General features: G+C 44.1%; 1 long non-coding RNA gene across 1 annotated transcript; it reads right to left on the bottom strand.

Moving 5' to 3' along the window:
* Positions 1–38: 38 nt before the first annotated feature.
* Positions 39–20131, bottom strand: LOC131730126 (uncharacterized). The gene is made up of 5 exons (XR_009323891.1): positions 20057–20131; positions 16375–16457; positions 1191–1248; positions 720–805; positions 39–86 (listed from the first exon to the last, which is right to left on the bottom strand). It is a non-coding gene; the product is annotated as an uncharacterized LOC131730126 (long non-coding RNA).
* Positions 20132–20628: the final 497 nt, after the last annotated feature.

A 20628-nucleotide genomic window follows, 5' to 3' on the forward strand; every position in this document is an offset into this window, starting at 1 on the left:
GCTATCCAAATAATTAGCCCTTACCTCTCATCCCAGCTTCCCCTCTTCAGCATTTCAAAAGACTGCCTTAAAACCATTCGGATGAGCTGGAAAAAGAAAGCAAGAATCAAAGTCTGGAATATCAATTTGTAGGGCAATGCTGGTGTTTATTTCAGTCAAGTAATCATTTGTATTGAAATGAAGACTGGCATTGTGAATATTAGATATGTGAAAACTACATTTATTTAAATGTAATGCAGTCCTTCTACATTAAAAACAGAAGAAAATATGTATGTTGTGCATAGTATATGAAGTGTGCTTGCAGTTGATGAAAATTGTGTAGTTTATTTATAATACATAATGTAATAAAAGAAAAAGCAGTATGTGATGACAAAATACAACGAGAAATAGACAAGAAAGTAGATAACATATATCATCAGATTTTGATAATCTCAACAGTTTATACTAAAGAATGTTTAACAAATTGCATCACAATAGGATGGATTGACAAACGCCTCCATATATTCCCAGTTTATTACTCGTAATAACTTATGGGACAGTCAGCAATACTTTCTATACTATATAGAAAATATACATAACATTTTATGTATAACAATTTATTATTTGTTAATGGCAGAGATGTAAAGCTGGATTACCGCTCTATTGGTTATCTGAATAATTTTCAACTCATGCGAGTGCATGGCTGGATGGCGGAAATGTAGTAGCATGTGCAGTAGTACCTTGTAAAATTTATCAAGGCGCAGTCTGTCTATGCCATTCCATTCCCGATTCATGGTCTGAAGGAAGGTCTCTAGAAATAAATACTCTGAAAATAGAAGAGAGTGGGTTAACATCCCATAACATTACTCCAACGTTCTTTTTCAATACTCTGAAAATCCCTGTTCATATGTTGAGGCGTACCGACTGGTTTAAAACACGGTTATAAATATCTGGTGTCAAACAAACCTGTCTAATCTCTACTTTTTGGGGGAAAGCTTCTAAATGCTTACTTAGAACAATGACAGGTATACAATAGGCTCACTCCCAGTATGTTCATTAATGTGTTCCCATGAGCAAATATCTTCATTTGACTTCTTATGGTAGTTTCACATATGGGTTGTTTCCAAGTGAACCAAATTGAGTAAAGACAGTTGGTTTGGTTTCTTTTTAACATCAAACAAAAAAACGAGAATAAAAAAAAGATCACTTACGGGCATCAGACTTCTGCAAGGAATGTATCAGCCGAGAAATAACAGCTGCCAATTCTTCCTGTAAGAAAAAGCATCTGAGGTAAGATCTTAGACAACATTATACAAACTAATCTAGTAATGACATGCAAGTTATGATTATGATTTATTTAACTCTTTCAGCTGTTTGACAAAATTGAAATGAAAGCTTAAAACTGAAAAAACAAACTGCATTTTTTTAAATTGTGACAAATAAGCTCAATACAGTGTTATTGCAGCACTCATACCAATGGATTATACAGTTAGACAGAATGTAGAAAGAATAACAAGGATCACAGTTTATTCCAGTTTCATCAGTTTCAGGACCTCAACTAATATTTTCTTTCAATACGTTTGCATTTTTAGTCAGTTTAACATTATTGATGCATTTTTTTATTAGGTCTAGGGCTGTAGAAGGGTCAATTTTAACCTTTGAACGTTCGGAACACATTACCGAATGAAGGTTTGAGTTTACTAATTTGCATAATTTACTGGTGTCGTCACCATAGCTACTAGTTTATATTTGATTGAAAATCCTATAAAAAACTGAAAAAAACATCCATGTGTAGTTCAAAAATGTTATATAGAACTAATTATGTTTTTATAATTTAAATAAAAATACACATTTATGTAACCTCATACATTAGTGTTGGGTGATAATGCAATTTCCTGTTATCTATTTTAGGCTCTATGTTCTGTGGCTGATTAGTTCGTTTTGTGTTGCCCCTTTGTGGTCACTTTTTATATATTTCTTAAGTGTCATGTTCTCTTAATTTCTCGATTGGTTTGGAGGCATCACATGACCAGAAGTAAGTCTCCATTGCCTCAGCACATTGTAGTACACTGTTCAGTACTCAATCTGTTTGCATCTGTAATCGTTGCTGCCTTGGAAAGCATTGTTTGTAAGTATCTGTTGAATATATATATTAATTGTGATTGACATGATTATTATATTGATGATGTGCTTTATTTCGCTATTTCCAAGTTCTGTTAGTTTCCAGAGGCTGTGTAAATAAACAGCATTAGCGGATTGATAACCAGCAGTATTTTATGTTTGTTTAATTATAAGTACGGCTTAGTGTTATACGATATACGAACTGGGATTGATGTGTGTATATGCTTAGATTTAATCGCTATATCGTTACATGTTTGGTATATACCGTACTTATTTGTTATGCAAGTACTGTGTAGACTGGAAATAGGTATATTTTGTATATTAGAAAAATATGTCCAATAAGGATGGTGTTATGCAGTTATATTGCAGATGTTCCTTACAAAGTGTACATACAGTGCAATTGTGATGAAGTACTGTACTTCTTTCTTTCTTAGTTTCACACCAGTTTTTACTGCTGCATAAGTGGCTAAACAAAAAACATCAGCATTCAAATGTTCTTCATGTCTCTTTATGTAGTGGTGAAAGAAGGAGTTTAGCTGCCTGTTAAATTGTACAGAGCTACGTGCAAGGAGAACAGAACAATGAAAAAACAGCTTCATTTCGGGCGCAACAACACAGATCAAGTGTCTACTGCCACGTCAATTACGGCATTCAGTCGCCTGCAACAGAAGCAGTAGTCAGCAACCTAAGGAAACCTCTCTTTATTGTGCTCCTAGAAAAAGACAACCAGCATCTCATTATGTCAGAACAAGGTGCTATAGGTGATACGATAGCTGAAACCAGATCTCATAGTTCCAGCTCATCCAGACGCTCTTCCAGATCAACGATTAGCATGGAGGCTGCCAGAGCACGTGCCAAAGCAGAGGAGACACGTACTTGTGCTTCCTGTGCAACAAAGGAAGCAGACATGATGGTGGAGAAAGCACGCACTGAGGAAGAAGAAAAGAATTCCGTAGCTGCAGCCACACGCAGGAAGGCAGAATTGCAAGCAAGCTTACATGCCCTACAACATGAAAAGGAAGCTGCCGCTGCCCTGGCCCAAGCTGAGACCTGGGAGGCAGCCCTGGAAATGGATGACAGGGTGCACCACAGTCAGATCAATTTGCAAATGGCCCCTCAAAACCATGCGCAACGCACCAACGACTACGTGGAGAGTCACTCCAGACTACACAGCAGTCAGCAACGACTATGGAACCGTTACCAGAATCTGTTACGTCGCAGCTTCCACATCAGGTGATCGATGCTTCTGCAGCACATCACACTCAGCTGCAAAGTGACACATACGGCAACATACCCACAGTCGAGCCGTACCAGACTTCAGAACCACACTGGCATAATCAGAGGAAAGCTCTATTGTCTGATCGTGAGCCACCTTATCTGCGACAGTCAGAAATCTCTGCCACACAAGTTCCCCGCATTAAAGATGAACAGCCTGAATCTCGCCGGTCAAGGAGATCAGCGGTAGCTGACCAAAACCACCCTCACCCTTTCAACCTTCAACATGCTCCCTCCTTCTACAAAGCTGCTTCCCAGCACGAAGCATCAAGCACGTCAGACTTAGCCAAGTACTTGGTTCGTCGGGAGCTCGTCAATACAGGTCTTTTGAAGTTTGACGACCGTCCAGAGAACTACAGAGCATGGAAGTCTTCATTTATGAACACCATAAGAGGGTTAGACCCGACTGCTAGTGAAGAGCTGGACTTGTTGACGAAATGGCTTGGCAATGAGTCATCAGAGCAAGTAAGAAGGATTAGGGCGGTACACGCCAGTCACCCCACTGAAGGACTGAAAATGGTCTGGGAAAGGTTAGAAGAACGCTATGGATCCCCAGAGGTCATTGAAAGCGCACTTTTCAAAAAGCTTGAAAGCTTCCCTAAGATTTCCGACAAAGACCACCTGAAACTAAGAGACCTGGGAGACCTGCTGCTAGAGCTGGAGTCTGCCAAGGCAGAGGGATACCTACTTGGGCTCAGTTACCTGGATACAGCTTGCAGTGTAAATCCTATTGTGGAGAAACTACCTTACAGTCTGCAAGTGAAGTGGATGTCGCAGGGCTCAACATACAAAAAGGATCACCGCGTCGCCCTTTCCCCCTTTCTCTTTCTTCACAAGCTTCATCTGCAGTCAAGCAAAGACAAGGAAAGACCCAAGCTTTACTTTTGGCGCGTCCAGTTCTGACACCTTGAAGACAGATAGGTCTATCATAAGGTATGGCAACTCAAGAACTCCTATCTCTGTGCACATCATTGAAGTGTCTACCTCTGCACCTACTCGTTCAAACAACATAATTAAGAAGGTGGAGGATCCCAACAAGAAATGTCCCATCCACAACAAACCTCATCCACTCAGGAAATGTCGTGGCTTCAGAGCAAAATCTCTTGAAGAGCGCAAAGTCTACCTCAGAGAGAATGGAATCTGCTTTAGATGTTGCGGTTCTACTACTCACTGCATGATGTGGGAAATCCGAGAAAACCCAAAGGAGCTCAACCAAGTCTGTGTAAAGTGCTGCACGATCCAGGACTTGCTTCAACTAGTAAGTGTGCTAGAAATGGAGCTGGAGGAAATGAGACAGCAACAGGAGCTTGAGGAGCTGACACATCCACAATTCATGGAAGTCTGCACCCCTAGCAGACTGAAGGCCACCAGGGAGATGGAAGAGAGTCGAAACAGCTGGGTTCAGAAAGGCAGAAGCTGGGAAAAAAAAGAAACTTTGTCAAACACAACCACCAGAAATCCAAACATCCAACAAATTCGAGCCACTTCAACATTTAGATGACCAAAACCAACATCAAGAGAAAGAAAGGAACAACATCCAGGACCCTATAAACAGTGCTGGCCAGGCAGCAAAAAGAAGGGAGGTCATGGTTGTTGGGGACTTGATATTGAGAAACACAGCAAGTTCAATTCGCAGTCTGGACCCCCTTACTACAACAGTGTGCTGCCTTCCAGGAGCCTCTGCATGGAAGAATAGTTTGCTATGCATTACATTAACCTTGTCATGTGCATTAAAATAACATGTGTATCAAGTTTTTAGGGTATATAGAGCCAGAGATATATCAATTTGAGTAGTTTGTGTTTTATGAAGTAGTAAGTTTAAAATGATAAAATAATTGTTGTTATGTGTGTGTGACCTCATTTTCTCCTAGCAGGTGCAACAGGAAGACCTTATTTGGAGCGGAAAGTTTCAACTGTTAGCTAGAAGAGAGGAAGCTCTCTTCATTTTGTAACCGCAAGCTGCATCCGTAACATTGTCTTAAGAAATTGTCACGAAGTTTAGTTAAGATGTTAAGACAGTACAGGATGCTTGCAAGTAGGACAAAGTTGTTTCTTGTTGTATATGATTGGTCTCCTCTTGATCTTCCAAGCTGTTGCTACCTGACGTATATTGAGTTAAGCTTCTGTGATTGGCTCGTAATAACTGTAGGTTGTAAGATATATATCACGTTTACTGGCTCTGCGCAGTCAGAACTCTACTCAATGTTTTTCTAACACCTTGTGTGTTGAGAGTGTTTTCGGATTTGCAAATCATTAAACTTGTTTACTCAATTTTGTCTGTTCCACTGAGTCTCTATTACAGGAATTAATCTCAAAACTTCCACCACATTCGTCAAGCACATCACCGAGAACGTGGACAGGCTCCTAGAACGAACAGTAGACGACCCGGTAGTAGTCGTCCACATCGGTACAAACAACATTGGAAGAGACAGGCCAAGATCCCTGCAAAACAAATTCAGAGAGCTAGGAAGGAAATTAAAATACAAGACCAAAACTGTGGTATTTTCTGGGATACTGCCGGCACCTTACAAAGGACCATATTCCAAAATGTTTTTCCAATATTATAACAGCAAGAGAACATTCAAAAGAGGAGGTTAAATGTCTAAGAGACACACATGGCAAAATCATAGATGAAGAAAAAAAATAGCAAATATATTAAATGATTACTTTTCACAGGTTTTTACAAAGGAGGACACGGACAACATGCCCCACATGTCGACCTGTTCCTATCCAATTTTAAATAACTTTAGCATAACAGAGGCCGAAGTGTTAAAGGGACAAGGAGCTCTAAAAAATAAACAAATCCCCTGGGCCGGATGAGATCCTCCCAATAGTACTAAAAGAAATGAAAGAAGTTATTTACGGTTTGTAAATAACTTCTTTCATTTCTTTTTACTTGCACGTGATGTGATGTGCCATCCCTGTGCCTAATACAAATATACAATTTACACACACACGTGAAACACAGACCCGCTTATATCCCGTGTACCAATGCCTATACACCAACATTTACACACAACACGTAACATATAACATACACAGGGAGTGTACTTTGCCACATATACCCCCCCTTGTGCAACACACACATGGCCTCAATGGCCACCTCCCCCCTCAGTCCCAAAGTCCCGGAAGAGGGGGAAGCAAGTTGTTTCTGGGGGTGGCCATGGTGGAATGTCTGGCACCCCCCAATTCTTCGTGGCTGGCAGCTCCCTCTTCCGGGGCTTCAGCCACACTATCTCCTGCCGCGAAAGAGCAGCTGGGGGAGCTGGTCTCCTGACCTCCCCCCCCTTCATCATGGCTGGCAGTTCCCTCCGTGGGGCTCCGGCCACCCAATTTCCAGCAGCGAAACTGCTGCGGGGGGAGCTGGTCTCCTGACCTCCCCCCCCCCCTTCTTTGTGGCCGCCAGCTCCCCTCCGTGGGGCTCCGGCCACCGTGTTTCCTGCCACAGAAATGCGGCTGGGGAAGCTGGTCTCCTGACCTCCCCCTCTTTCTTTATGGCCGGCAGCTCCCCTTCATGGAGCTCCGGCCACAGTGTAGCAACCCGAGGCAAAGCAGAGGCCCCGGCGACCCCAGGCGACGCAGGACCCTCGACGACCCCAGGCGAAGCAGGATCCCTGACGACCCCAGGCGACGGCAGCAGCAGCGGCCCCTCGGGAGGCGACGACAGCAGCAGCGGCCCCTCGGGAGGCGACGACAGCAGCAGCGGCCCCTCGGGAGGCGACGGCAGCAGCAGCGGCCCCTCGGGAGGCGACGGCAGCAGCAGCGGCCCCTCGGGAGGCGACGGCAGCAGCAGCGGACCCTCGGGAGGCGACGGCAGCAGCAGCGGACCCTCGGGAGGCGACGGCAGCAGCAGCGGACCCTCGGGAGGCGAACTTGGGAGGGGAGCCCCTGGCCATAGGGGCGGCAGCGGGAGCTCCACTTCTCCCTCGCACCCTGCACCCTGTGTGGAGCAAAAGGCAGCCCCAGGCGATCCGGAGCGGCTGGCAACCCCAGGCCATGCGGAGCGGCTGGCAACCCCAGGCCATGCGGAGCGGCTGGCAACCCCAGGCCATGCGGAGCGGCTGGCAACCCCAGGCCATGCCAGACAGACATCCTTGGGCGAAGCGTGGCGAGCATCCTTGGGCGAAGCGTGGCGGGCATCCTTGGGCGAAGCGAGGCGGGCATCCTTGGGCGAAGCGAGGCGGGCATCCTTGGGCGAAGCGAGGCGGGCATCCTTGGGCGAAGCGAGGCGGGCATCCTTGGGCGAAGCGAGTCAGGGAGTCAGGACAAACTGGGGTGCGGGTGTTGGCCCGCTTCTCGACCTCTGCGGCCAGGGGGTTCTTCCCGTGCTTCCCTCAGCAGCCTATGCAAGGGCTGCTGAGGACCGCCAGCATCTAGTCCTGGTTTTTCAGGTGAAGGGAGAGGTAGCTCCTGCTCCTCTCCTCGTGACGGTGGGGGAAGTAATACCAGCAGGCATTCATCCTCTGCTGGTTGGGGAAGTGATACCAGCAGGCATTCCTCCTCTGCTGGTGGGGTTGGCGGAGGCAGAGGCAGCTCCTGCTGCTCTGCTCCTGCCGGTGGAGGTGGCGGAGGCGTGTAGTCTCCTGCCGGTGAAGGTGGCGGAGGCAGAGACAGTTCCTGCTGCTCTGCTCCTGCCAGCGGAGGTGGGAGCGGCGTGTAGTCTCCTGGCGGCGGAGGTGGGAGCGGTGTGTAGTCTACCCTTGTTTCAGGGGACTGGTGCGGCCCTCCCTCTCTCAGCAGGCATTCACCCTCTGCTGGTGGACAGGGACCCAGCAGGCATTCACCCTCTGCTGGTGGAGACTGTGGATGCTCTACCTTCCTCTTCTTGGGCCGTGGACGCACCGACTCCTCCCTCTTGGGCTGTGGACGCTCGGGCTCCTCCCGCTCGGGCTGTGGACGTTCGGGCTCCTCCCGCTCGGGCTGTGGACGCTCGGGCTCCTCCCGCTCGGGCTGTGGACGCTCGGGCTCCTCCCGCTCGGGCTGTGGACGCTCGGGCTCCTCCCGCTCGGGCTCCTCCCGCTCGGGCTCCTCCCGCTCGGGCTGTGGACGCTCGGGCTCCTCCCGCTCGGGCTGTGGACGCTCGGGCTCCTCCCGCTCAGGTACTGGAGAGGGCAGCGACTGTACCTCCTCCTCTCCCTCTTGCTCATGGAAGGCATCCCTCCCATGTCTGCCGCTAGGTACCCCAGCACCACCATGGTGAGGTCACGAACTGATGCCGGGTTGTGCTGTTGCTCCCAGTCCTCCCATCGTTCTCCATCTCGCATCCGCAGTGTGTTAATAACCCAGGGGAGGTCACTGGCGAAGTTCCCCTCGGGGTGCACCAGCCAGTCCCATATTTCCCGGGACGGTGGGGAACCCGGTGGCAGTGGGGGTAGAGGGGTGGCTACTGCCCCGTTGTGGCTGTCCTCCTCCCAGCCCGGCATGTAGGATGAGGGCTGCAGCTGTTGTTGTTGCTGCTGCTGCTTCCTGCAGCTCTTTCTTCCCATCCTCGCTTTACTTTTTGTTTTTTTTGTAATCCAAGAAACTGTGGTTCCTGCTCTGGCCTGAGTCCTGGAGGCGCTGTCGATCCCACGCAGGACACCACGTGTCACAAAGACGGCCGGAGTGGGTGGTGTCAGACCAGAGCCAGGAAGTAACACACAGAGACTTGGAGTTTTGTTTAAGCTGAGCGCGTGATCGCGCTCAGCATTTAATCATTAAACAGAACAGAAAAACAAAAGGTTTGAACCAAAAACACGGGACACGGCACTTGCGCCAAAATAAATAGACAAACAAAAACGGACAGACACTAACAAACAGGGACGAACAAACACGGTGAGCACAAACAACTAATATTATTATTCTTTATCTTCCTATTTTATTCTACCTCTCCACACCCGTTCTCCACTCACCGAACACCAACTACCAGTGAGTGAAAACATGCAGCTTTTATGCAGTTGTACCGAGACTCGATTGCTAGTCAATCATTCAATTGGAATCTCGGTACAACTGCACGTGAATTAATTAAAGTGCAATTTCCCGTGCTCACATATTATTACTTTTTACTTGCACGTGATGTGATGTGCCATCCCTGTGCCTAATACAAATATACAATTTACACACACACATGAAACACAGACCCGCTTATATCCCGTGTACCAATGCCTATACACCAACATTTACACACAACACTTAACATATAACATACACAGGGGGGGCACTTTGCCACAACCGATTAGAGGAGAAACCGCAAAATGGAGCGAGGTAACCAGTGGTGTACCACAGGGATCAGTATTAGGTCCTCTGCTATTCCTAATCTACATTAATGATTTAGACTCTGGTATAGTAAGCAAACTTGTTAACTTTGCAGATGACACAAAAATAGGAGGAGTGGCAAACACTGTTGCAGCAGCAAAGGTCTAGACAGCATTCAGAACTGGGCAGACACATGGCAAATTACATTTAATAGAGAAAAGTGTAAAGTATTGCATGCAGGCAATAAAAATGTGCATTATAAATACCATATAGGAGATACTGAAATTGAAGAAGGGAACATGAAAAAGACCTAGGAGTTTATGTTGACTCAGAAATGTCTTCATCTAGACAATGTGGGGAGGCTATAAAAAAGGCCAACAAGATGCTCGGATATATTGTGAGAAGTGTTGAATTTAAATCAAGGGAAGTAATGTTAAAACTCTACAATGCATTAGTAAGACCTCACCTAGAATATTGTGTTCAGTTGTGGTCACCTCGTTACAAAAAGGATATTGCTGCTCTAGAAAGAGTGCAAAGAGCAACCAGAATTATCCCGGGTTTAAAAGGCATGTCATATGCAGACAGGCTAAAAGAATTGAATCTATTCAGTCTTGAACAAAGAAGACTACGCGGCGATCTGATTCAGACATTCAAAATCCTAAAAGATATAGACAATGTCGACCCAGGGGACTTTTTTCACTTGAAAAAAGAAACAAGGACCAGGGGTCACAAATGGAGGATTAGATAAAGGAGTATTCAGAACAGAAAATAGGAGGCACTTTTTTACACAGAGAATTGAGGGTCTGGAACCAACTCCCCAGTAATGTTGTTGAAGCCGACACCCTGGGATCCTTCAAGAAGCTGCTTGATGAGATTCTGGGATCAATAAGCTACGAACAACCAAACGAGCAAGATGGGCTGAATGGCCTCCTCTTGTTTGTATTTATTTGTTTATTTAGCAGACGCCTTTATCCAAGGCGACTTACAGAGACTAGGGTGTGTGAACTATGCATCAGCTGCAGAGTCACTTACAACTACGTCTCACCCGAAAGACGGAGCACAAGGAGGTTAAGTGACTTGCTCAGGGTCACACAATGAGTCAGTGGCTGAGGTGGGATTTGAACCGGGGACCTCCTGGTTACAAGCCTGTTTCTTTAATCACTGGACCACACAGCCTCCTTGCAACCGTTTGTAAACTTCCTTATGTTCTTATGAATTGTAAGACAGCTGTGAAATGCGGAGAGTGCGAAAGTGACAGCCATGACACAGCACTTCATCCAGGTCCTGCCCCCTGGATCTCCAATGCGTCTGCCCAAGCTGCAGAGCTTGGCGGGGAGGAAGAAGCAAGTACTACAGTTCCTGCAGTTACCTCCAAGTGCACTGAGGTTTGCAAAGAAGGCCTGAATGCAAGGTCCTGCTCCAAGATATGTTTGGTGAAAGTTTATCCCAAAGGACACTCAGAAAGGGTTACGAAGATGTATGCCGTCTTGGATGATCAGAGCAACAGATCATAAGCAAGGTCAGAGTTTTTTGATTTGTTCAACATCAAAGGAAACACGTCTCCATACACCCTCAAAACATGCGCTAGAGTAATGGAGACAGCAGGGAGAACAGCAAATGGCTACCAAGTAGAAGCCATTTATGGAAAGACAATCCTGACTCTTCCTACCCTCATTAAGTATAACCAAATGCCAAACGACCGGTCGGAGATTCCTACATCTGCAGTAGCACTTTATCACCCCCACATGAAGTCTATAGCGGCTCAGATCCCCGAACAAGATTCCCAAGCTCAAATTCTTCTTCTGTTGGGAAGAGACCTCTTGAGGGTTCACAAAGTACGTGAAGAGCTCAATGGCCCTCACAATGCTCCCTTCGCACAGAGGCACGACCTTGGATGGGTCATTGTGGGTGAAGTATGCCTAGGGAACGCTCACAAACCTTCGACCGTAAGTACCTTTAACACAAGTGTGTTAGTGAATGGACGTCCATCCCTCTTCAGTCCATGTCCTAATCACATTCTTATGAAGGAGAGATTCAACAGCAAAGGCCAGCGACCAAGTCGTTGTCCCTTCACCTTTAGAGACAGCCCCACTCTTGGAGCAGTTGAAGATGACCTCGGAAGCACCATCTTCCACAGAACGAAGGATGATGACATGCCAGCTCCCTCAATTGGAGGACCAAGTCTTTTTAAAAACTATGGACAAAGAGTTTTTCAAGGATGATGCCAACAGCTGGGTTGCACCACTCCCATTCAGAACACTCAGATGCCGTCTTCTTAATAACAAAGAACAAGCACTCAGTCGTCTCATGCCTCTGCGCCGCACACTGGAGAAGAAACCTGAGATGAAAAATCATTTTGTGACCTTTATGCAGAAGATGTTTGAAAATGATCAAGCAGAGTTGGCACCCCCTCTGAAAGATGGAGAAGAATGCTGGTACTTACCAACATTTGGTGTGTATCCCCTCTCGAATCACACATGAAGTCCTCACTACTCTTATGGCTGAGGTTTCAGCTATTGTGAATGCAAGGACACTTATTCCAGTGTCTTCCGATCCTGAATCTCCTCTCATCTTGACTCCTGCAATGCTCCTTACCCAGAAGCTGGGCACTTCACCGGCTCCCCCAGAAGAATTCAACACAAAAGACCTCTTCAAACGGCAGTGGAGACAAGAACAAAGCCTTTCCAACACCTTTTGGGACCGCTGGCGGCGCGAGTACCTTGCCACGCTTCAGAGCCGCCGTAAATGGCAATCTGAGAGGCCTAACCTTAAAGCAGGAGACCTTGTCCTCTTAAAAGACAGTCAAGTCAAGAGGAATGAGTGGCCAATGGGACTAATCACTAAGACCATCCCCAGCAATGATGGAAAGGTTCGCAAAGTTGAAATCAAGGTTACCAAACAAGGGACGATGAAGATTTTCTTGAGACCTGTCTCCAAGACAATCCTTCTAGTTTCTCCGGATGACTAGACAGACGAACTCAGGATTCTTACATGGACATTAAGTTTATTGTTTTTCTGATATGTAAATTACCATAGTGGTATCTTTGATACCAGACGGGGAGTGTTCTGTGTTCGTTTTATGTTGCCCCCTTGTGGTCACTTTTTATATATTTCTTAAGTGTCATGTTCTTCTCTTAATTTCTCGATTGGTTTGGAGGCATCACATGACCAGAAGTAAGTCTCCATTGCCTCAGCACATTGTAGTACACTGTTCAGTGCTCAATCTGTTTGCATCTGTAAATGTTGCTGCCTTGGAAAGCATTGTTTGTAAGTATCTGTTGAATATATATTAATTGTGATTTTGACATGATTATTATATTGATGATGTGCTTTATTTCGCTATTTCCAAGTTCTGTTAGTTTCCAGAGGCTGTGTAAATAAACAGCATTAGCGGATTGATAACCAGCAGTATTTTATGTTTGTTTAATTATAAGTATGGCTTAGTGTTATACGATATACGAACTGGGATTGATGTGTGTATATGTTTGGATTTATCGCTATATCGTTACATGTTTGGTATATACTGTACTTATTTGTTATGCAAGTACTGTGTAGACTGGAAATAGGTATATTTTGTGTATTATACAAATATGTCCAATAAGGATGGTGTTATGCAGTTATATTGCACTGTATGTACACTTTGTAAGGAACATCTGCAATTGTGATTAAGTACTGTACTTCTTTCTTAGTTTCATACCATTTGTTACTGCTGCATGAATGGCTAAACAATAAACATTGGCATTCAAATATTCTTCATGTCTCTTCATGTAGTGGTGAAAGGAGGAGTTTAGCTGCCTGTTAAATTGTACAGAGTTACGTGCAAGGAGAACAAAACACTAAATTATCACGAAAAAAATCAGGATTATTGGCTGAATAAATAAAGTACAAAAAATTTCTTGTCACGTGTCTTGTTCTTGCTAACTTGTTTACAAAATGAAAAATAAAACAGTGTTTCAAAAAATGCTTTCTGGTTCATACATGTTCTAAATTGCGATTAAAAAACTAATTTGCCCAATACAAGGTACCCCGATGTAGCTTTATAACATTTACTCTCCTGGTCTGTTAAATAAATGCTAATTTTCTTCAAAATGAAATATAGCTCAACGAAACACTTCAGACTAGGTGAACATCTTTTTACAAACTGTAGATAAACGAGGTTTCTATGTTTTCTGTCTGTCTTCTATCTTTCTGAAACCTGCTTCAGGTCCACACAGAGTAATTTAACACAGATGACAGACTCAACTTTTCCTCTTTTTATTCAAACAAGTGTTTGCATATGAAGAGCCAAAGACATCTGAACACAGACTAAGTATGAAGCCACAGTTATCCCTACTGAGGGCTATCAGAATCAATCACTTAAGTCCTGTAAGAACTTTTGATTTCTGTTATGACATATTAAGGGTTGTTAATATAAACCGTCTATATGCAGCAAAGTGTGTGATGAGCTCCAGAAAGTCATTACCTGTTAACTTGAATATTCTTTTTTGTCAAACATAATACATAAATGACCATGATGTTTTCAGGCAATACTTTTAAATAAAGCAGTACAGGTCGGGTCAGAATCTGAATCGCCAAAAACGTTTTCTGTGTACTCGTCTGTAACCCTTTCCCAAATAACGTATTAGAAGGCAAGATCCTTTTATCACGTCTGCTTCTTGGTGATATTAAAAAAGTTTGTGAACGAGGTGAAACAAAAGATAGCGCAGGGTTTATATCATGTAGTTTGAGAAGTAAATTAGAAGTGTGGAATTATTTTAGAATCATAGCAAATTAAAATAATGAACATGTGACTGGATCCGTTGCTTGTAAAACCTGTCATTATGTTTTTGTGAACGATAGCCACAAAACTGGTACATCATTTCTGTGAAAGCACAGGTGTAGCTCCCTTTCAACTGGTGGCATGAAAGGAATAAACAGGTATTTTATAGGAAAGTAAGTAGAGATAGTTAATATGTTAAAATATCCAGACCACTAGAGAAAGCTACCACGCTGTATAGCCTATTGTGTAAACTCAATCTGTGGAGAATGGTAGAGATATCTGTGTGTGAAAGAGTCAGTTGACACAGGCAGTAGGTAAAAGGACAAACACTTGCGGGTTTGGGTCAGGTTGCAGGTCTTAATAAAGCGGGTTGGGTCAGGTTGCATGTAAGTAGACTGTGTTGCAGCGGGTTGCGGGTCCGGGTCGGAAGCGGGTCCAAAAAAAAAAAAAAAAAAAATTGGACCCGCCCAGGACTCCATCACTCTAAAACCATCTCATTTTTTATCATAACTGTTCAGTAAACCAGTGGACTAACCCACATTCCCATCTTTCTGGGGATTAAGGTACAAAATTATTCTAGCACAAACACACATAGAGATTAGATTCTGTAAAGCTACTGTATGGGAGGGATGCAAATATAAAATAGGTATTAAATAAAAAAATAAAAACGTAAATGTAAAACATCAGTAAAAACAAACATCGGGGGAAAAATTCACTTTACATGTGGAATATGATGCGTAGCAGTTCTGGTTTCTGATTAAGTTTAATGTTCTGGCATATCTGATGAAGAATCTGTGCAAGTTGAGGCCACATTAGCTAGTACTTTGCGAACGTTTAGGTAGATATCACATTATTAGATTGTAAGTCGCCCTGGATAAGGGCGTCTGCTAAGAAATAAATAATAATAATAATAATAGGTAAATCACTGTGCTGACGGAAACAGCATCTGCAGAAGGTATGAACACGACATCAGCACAAAACAAGCCAGGTTTATTCGCCTTGAAATCATAAAAATTGGCAGAACTAGACAAATCACACTGGACATTTCTACAAAAGCGTTCCATAAGTTTACCAACTAAAGCATCATCATTTTCTATCAAATATTTACGATTAATAATGTCAGCGTTAGGCAGGGTTTTAGCTGATGGACAGTACTGTAACACAAAGTCACCAATACACACCAATCTCTGCAATAAACAGTGGCTGTCCAGCAAAGCACAGCGCTCTGACAAACTCATTAACACAGTCTCTTTCATTAAAGCACATGTAAAAGCCAGAAATGGCAAACAGTTAATTAATAACTGTCTTTCTGCGTGTGACGTCAGCAGCACGGCTCGGCTTTGCAGTGGAAAAACAACCCAGCCTCTCCCTGACCGCACCGTGAGGGATCGGTACGGCCCCGACGCGGCTGTACAGTGGAAAAGAGGCATTAGTTTAATGTTCTTTTATTCTGTCAGCGCGAACATGTACCTCAATGCAGTAGTATTTGCAACGCTATACATCCTCTGCCTCATCTGGCCCACTTCTGCCATTTGGCTTTTTGTATACTTTGAAACATTTGTTTTCTTTTGAATATTCATAAACTGTTTTACATTCTCCCCATTCCTCATCCACTCATATTTTCATGTATTTCAATTTAGTTTTTGATCAAGCTAGTTACTACGCCCAGCACTTGCCACAATTATCAGACTGGCCAAGAGAATCAGGTGATAATGTGTTTGTGAACAGAGAACCAATGTGCGATGTTTGAACGTCATTTGATCCTATGAGGTCTAAACATACCTGCTGTACACTAGGCTGCTTATTACAGTCAAAATAAAACAGCATTTTAAACAAAAGTGTATTTTCTAGAAAATAGTATGGGGAAAATACTGAATAGTAGACAAAAAATCATGTATAAAATCAGTAAAAACAGAGGTTCAGTGAAAAAGAAAAATCCTGAAATTTTTCTGTAAAATTCGGAATAAAACGGAAATGCGCAACACTACAAATGCAGAATTACTTACTTGCAAAAGAGGCTTGTCTTGCATCCACATGCAGTAGAAAAGGCCTTTCCATATCTTGAGCAGTTCATCATTACTAAACCCACCTGCACAGAATAAGAAAATACAGGTGTGAAGGTTAATACTGTAAATGTTTTCATGTAGCCCAAGGGCAATTCGATAAGCAGCCACCACACCAGCGTACTATATTGCGAATCAGAGACCTGGAATTGATGAAACTGTATACATTGAGTGCTCCCATATAGAAAACAATGCTGAAAAAAAAGTATTTGCCCCGTCTGATTTTCTGCATTTTTTTGACACTGAATGTTATCAGATCTTCAACCAAAAACTAATATTAGATAAAAGGGACCCTGAGTGAACAAATAACACAAACATTTGATACATAGTTCATTTATTTATTAAAGAAAGTTATGCAACACCCAATGCCCCTGTATGAAAAAGTAAATCGACCCCTTGGACTCAATAAATGGTTACGCCACTTTTAGCAGCAATAACTGCAACCAAACGCTTCCTGTAGTTATTGATTAGTCTCTCACAGCGCCGTGGAGGAATTTTGGCCCACTCCTCCACGTAGAATTGCTTCAACTCAGTGACATTTGTGGGTATTCGAGCATGAACTGCTCGTTTTCAGGTCCTGCCACAACATCTCAATGGGGTTTAGGTCTGGACTTTGACTAGGCCATTCCAAAACTTTAAATTTCTTGTTCTTCAACCATTCTGATGTAGACTTGCTTTCGAATCATTGTCTTGCTGCATGACCCAGCTGCGCTTCAGCTTCAGCTCACGGACGAATGGCCTGACATTCTCCTGTAGAATTCTCAGATACAGAGCAGAATTCATGGTTCCTTCAACGATGGCAAGGCGTCCAGGTCCTGATGCATCAAAGCATCCCCAAACCGTGACACCACCACCACCACGCTTGACCGTTGGTATGAGGTTCTTACCAGACATAACAGGGCCCATGTTGGCCAAAAAGTTCCACTTTTGACTCATCTGTCCATAGAACACCGTTCCAGAACTCTTGAGGAACATCCAGGTGCTTTTTGGCAAACTTGAGACGAGCATTCATGTTCTTCTTAGTGAGAAATGGTTTCCACCTTGCTACTCTGCCATGAATCCCATTTTTGCCCAGTGTCTTTCTGATGGTGGAGTCATGAACACTGACCTTAGCCGAGGCGAGAGAGGCCTGCAGATCCCTGGATGTTGTTCTAGGGTTCTTTGTGACTTCCTGGACGATTTTATGCCTTGCTCTTGGAGAGATTTTGGCAGGACGGCCACTCCTGGGAAGATTCAATACTGTACCAAACTTTCTCCATTTGGACAATATGGCTCTGACTGTGGTTCAGTGGAGCCCCAGAGCCTTAGAAATGGCTTTGTAACCCTTTCCAGACTGATAGGCATCAACAATTTTCTTACAGAGGTCTTCAGGAATGTATTTTGTTCGTGGCATGATGTGCCTCTAGAAACTGTGTGCTGACAACTTCACTCTGATGGTAAGGGCCAAAGTTAGTCAGATTTATATTGGGCAGGGCTGGCCCAAATCAGGCCTGGTTGTTTACCAAAGTACTCAAACAGCTGACCCTAATTGCCCCTTTAATTGGGTTACCAGGGCTTGACACCAGTTGAATTTACAAACAGATAAATTAGCTAGCCTACATTTTTAGTTTAGTGACAGCCTTTCTCCTGCAATGCAACAGGATATGTTTTCCACCGATAATTTTGTCTTAAAAGTAACACAGTAATTCATTTTATCACAGACAAACACACCTGTAAACCAGTACTTTGGAAGGAAAATTACATCAGGTGATGGTATAAAAAACAGCACCTTTTTCTGTTTGCCATTTGGGACAACTAAGCCATTCCTGATGAAGTCACCTAAATTAATTGACTTTGTATTGTTTAATTTTAAATATTCACTGCTTTACAATATTTGGATTTTTTTAAACGCAGGCTTAAAATGTGATAGTCATTTACATAATCAGAAACATACCAATAATACACCATTGTGTTCATAATCGCATCACTGCATACATGGGTCATGAAGACTACATGTTTTATCTTTTGTGTTTAAATATATACACATTACACAATATGGGCAATCTGTACGGGCACAAAAAAACATTTCTGGTCTTCTTGACTTCCAGCAGTATGCACGTGTGAGATCACGTCAGAAAACTGAACAACATGTGCAACACACTCAAAACCAAACACATCCAAATTATCTCATCTGAACACGAACGTTTAAACGTCTTTTCTAAACATACTTTAAACAACAATGATGCCTGTAACAATTATACAAATATGTACCATCTGCACGCCTATCAAAATTACTAAAACACACTACTTCAGTATAGTCCAGGCAGTACTAAGTTACTGTGGTCAATGGAACAGAGCAGGATCAGTTTCCTCATCAGGTCAACATATGATGTTCTCCCATCACCACAGAACCTAAACCTCTGGGTAGGAGAGGATCCCTCATGTCCTTTGTGTTCATCACCTGCAACATTAAGGCACATTTTGACAGGATGTAAGGTGGCTCTTAGCCAAGGACGGTTTACTTGGCGCCATGACCAGGTGCTGCGATGTTTGGCCTTAGCATTGGAAGACAAGCGTAACATGACCAATAAGTTGCCACCTGTTCCATCAAAACATTACACACAAAAGACAACATTCCTCCGCCCAGGAGAGCAACCACCAAGAAAAGGTGTTAAAACCAATCCTCGCCCAGGACAACTGGAAGCTGCTAGAGACTGGAAAATGCTGGCAGATGTTGGTCAACGGCTTATTTTTCCACCTGAGATTGCCACCACTAACCTTCGACCAGATATTGTCTTGTGGTCTGGATCAGCACGCCTTGTTCACCTGGTAGAGTTAACAGTGCCATGGGAGGACGCTGTAGATGAGGCGTATGAGAGGAAGAAACTGCGGTATGCTCAACTAGCCACTGAAGCGGAACAGCGAGGATGGAGAGTTCGGGTTTACCCAGTGGAAGTGGGTTGTCGAGGATTTGTGGCACACTCTACAACCCGGTTTCTCAGAGACGTCGGATTCAGTGGCCAAGAGTTGCGTCGCACAGTGAAGAACTTATCTGAAGCAGCAGAGAGGAGCAGCAACTGGCTGTGGTTGAGACGGAAAAATTCTGGCTGGGGACAGGTAAGTAAGCTGGGCTGAGTTGAGTGGGGGACGGAGGGGGGTGATGCTGGGACGCCAGAATCACCGTCGAGCCCTCTTGAGGTGTCGTGGGCTAGTCGACGAAACACTGAGGATGGAAGGTGCCCACTTGAAAACCCCAGAGATGTACCCTACTTAGCTCAATCCAGACGGTTGTCATGCTGATGCGCTGGGGAGGCCGCACTTTGGTTGATCCCCGGAGCCAGCATCGCAGCCGTTGTGTGTGCTGATGCGCCAGGGAGGCAAAATAAGCTGATCCCTGGAGCCAGCATTACACTTCAGCCATTAACACCAGACAGAAGGATATCTACATCATCATATGGAAGGAAACGTAAATGGATGGAGACGCATATGGATCACATTAGTTTACTGTAAAGCTACGTCTTAGTTGGTGCTTATCTTGGCGAGAGCCGAGTTCAAATCAGCATGAAGTTTTAACATCTACTCTCGTGTAATGGAAATCTGTTACGTGAGTCTATTCCATCACGGTGGATTTCCGAACCTAAGTTACCTGTTGGTTTCTGTGATCTGATGCTGAGATATTTCCGCAGTTTCTTTATGGCTCGGGTCCGGACAGGTTTTTCGTTCGAAGCTAGTCTCTGTGCAAACTGGATCTCTGGAGATTGCAACATCGGCGCCATCTCTTGCCTCTCTATCTTGGAACACTCACGTGGACTACGTTATTTTAGACGCGCAGTTTGATGACATAGTATTGTGTGTAGGGTTCTCCAGCTGCAGATATACTGGCTGCGTCCGGGTTACTCCTAAGAAGTCTGCGTTGCAGTCGGGAGTCTGCGACTGACGTCACGGTCTGCGTAGACGGAGCTAGGGCAGCTTTGGGCAACAGTGTATACCTGCAAGACAAACGACACACGCCTCACACCCCAAGCCTGGCACCCTTATAACTCCGCCTCTACAGTGACGCAATTTCCAACTCCTCACATTGATGCACTGATCCCACCCATGTGAAGTGGTTTTTTTTGTTTGTTTGTTTACGGAACCTACTTTTCTCTGTATTGTCAATGTCGTAACATGTAATATGCCCATTTTATTTATGTTTTTCAAATAATAAATACATCGGCA

The sequence above is a fragment of the Acipenser ruthenus genome, unplaced genomic scaffold (assembly GCF_902713425.1).
Source record: "Acipenser ruthenus unplaced genomic scaffold, fAciRut3.2 maternal haplotype, whole genome shotgun sequence".
NCBI classification, from domain to species: domain Eukaryota; kingdom Metazoa; phylum Chordata; class Actinopteri; order Acipenseriformes; family Acipenseridae; genus Acipenser; species Acipenser ruthenus.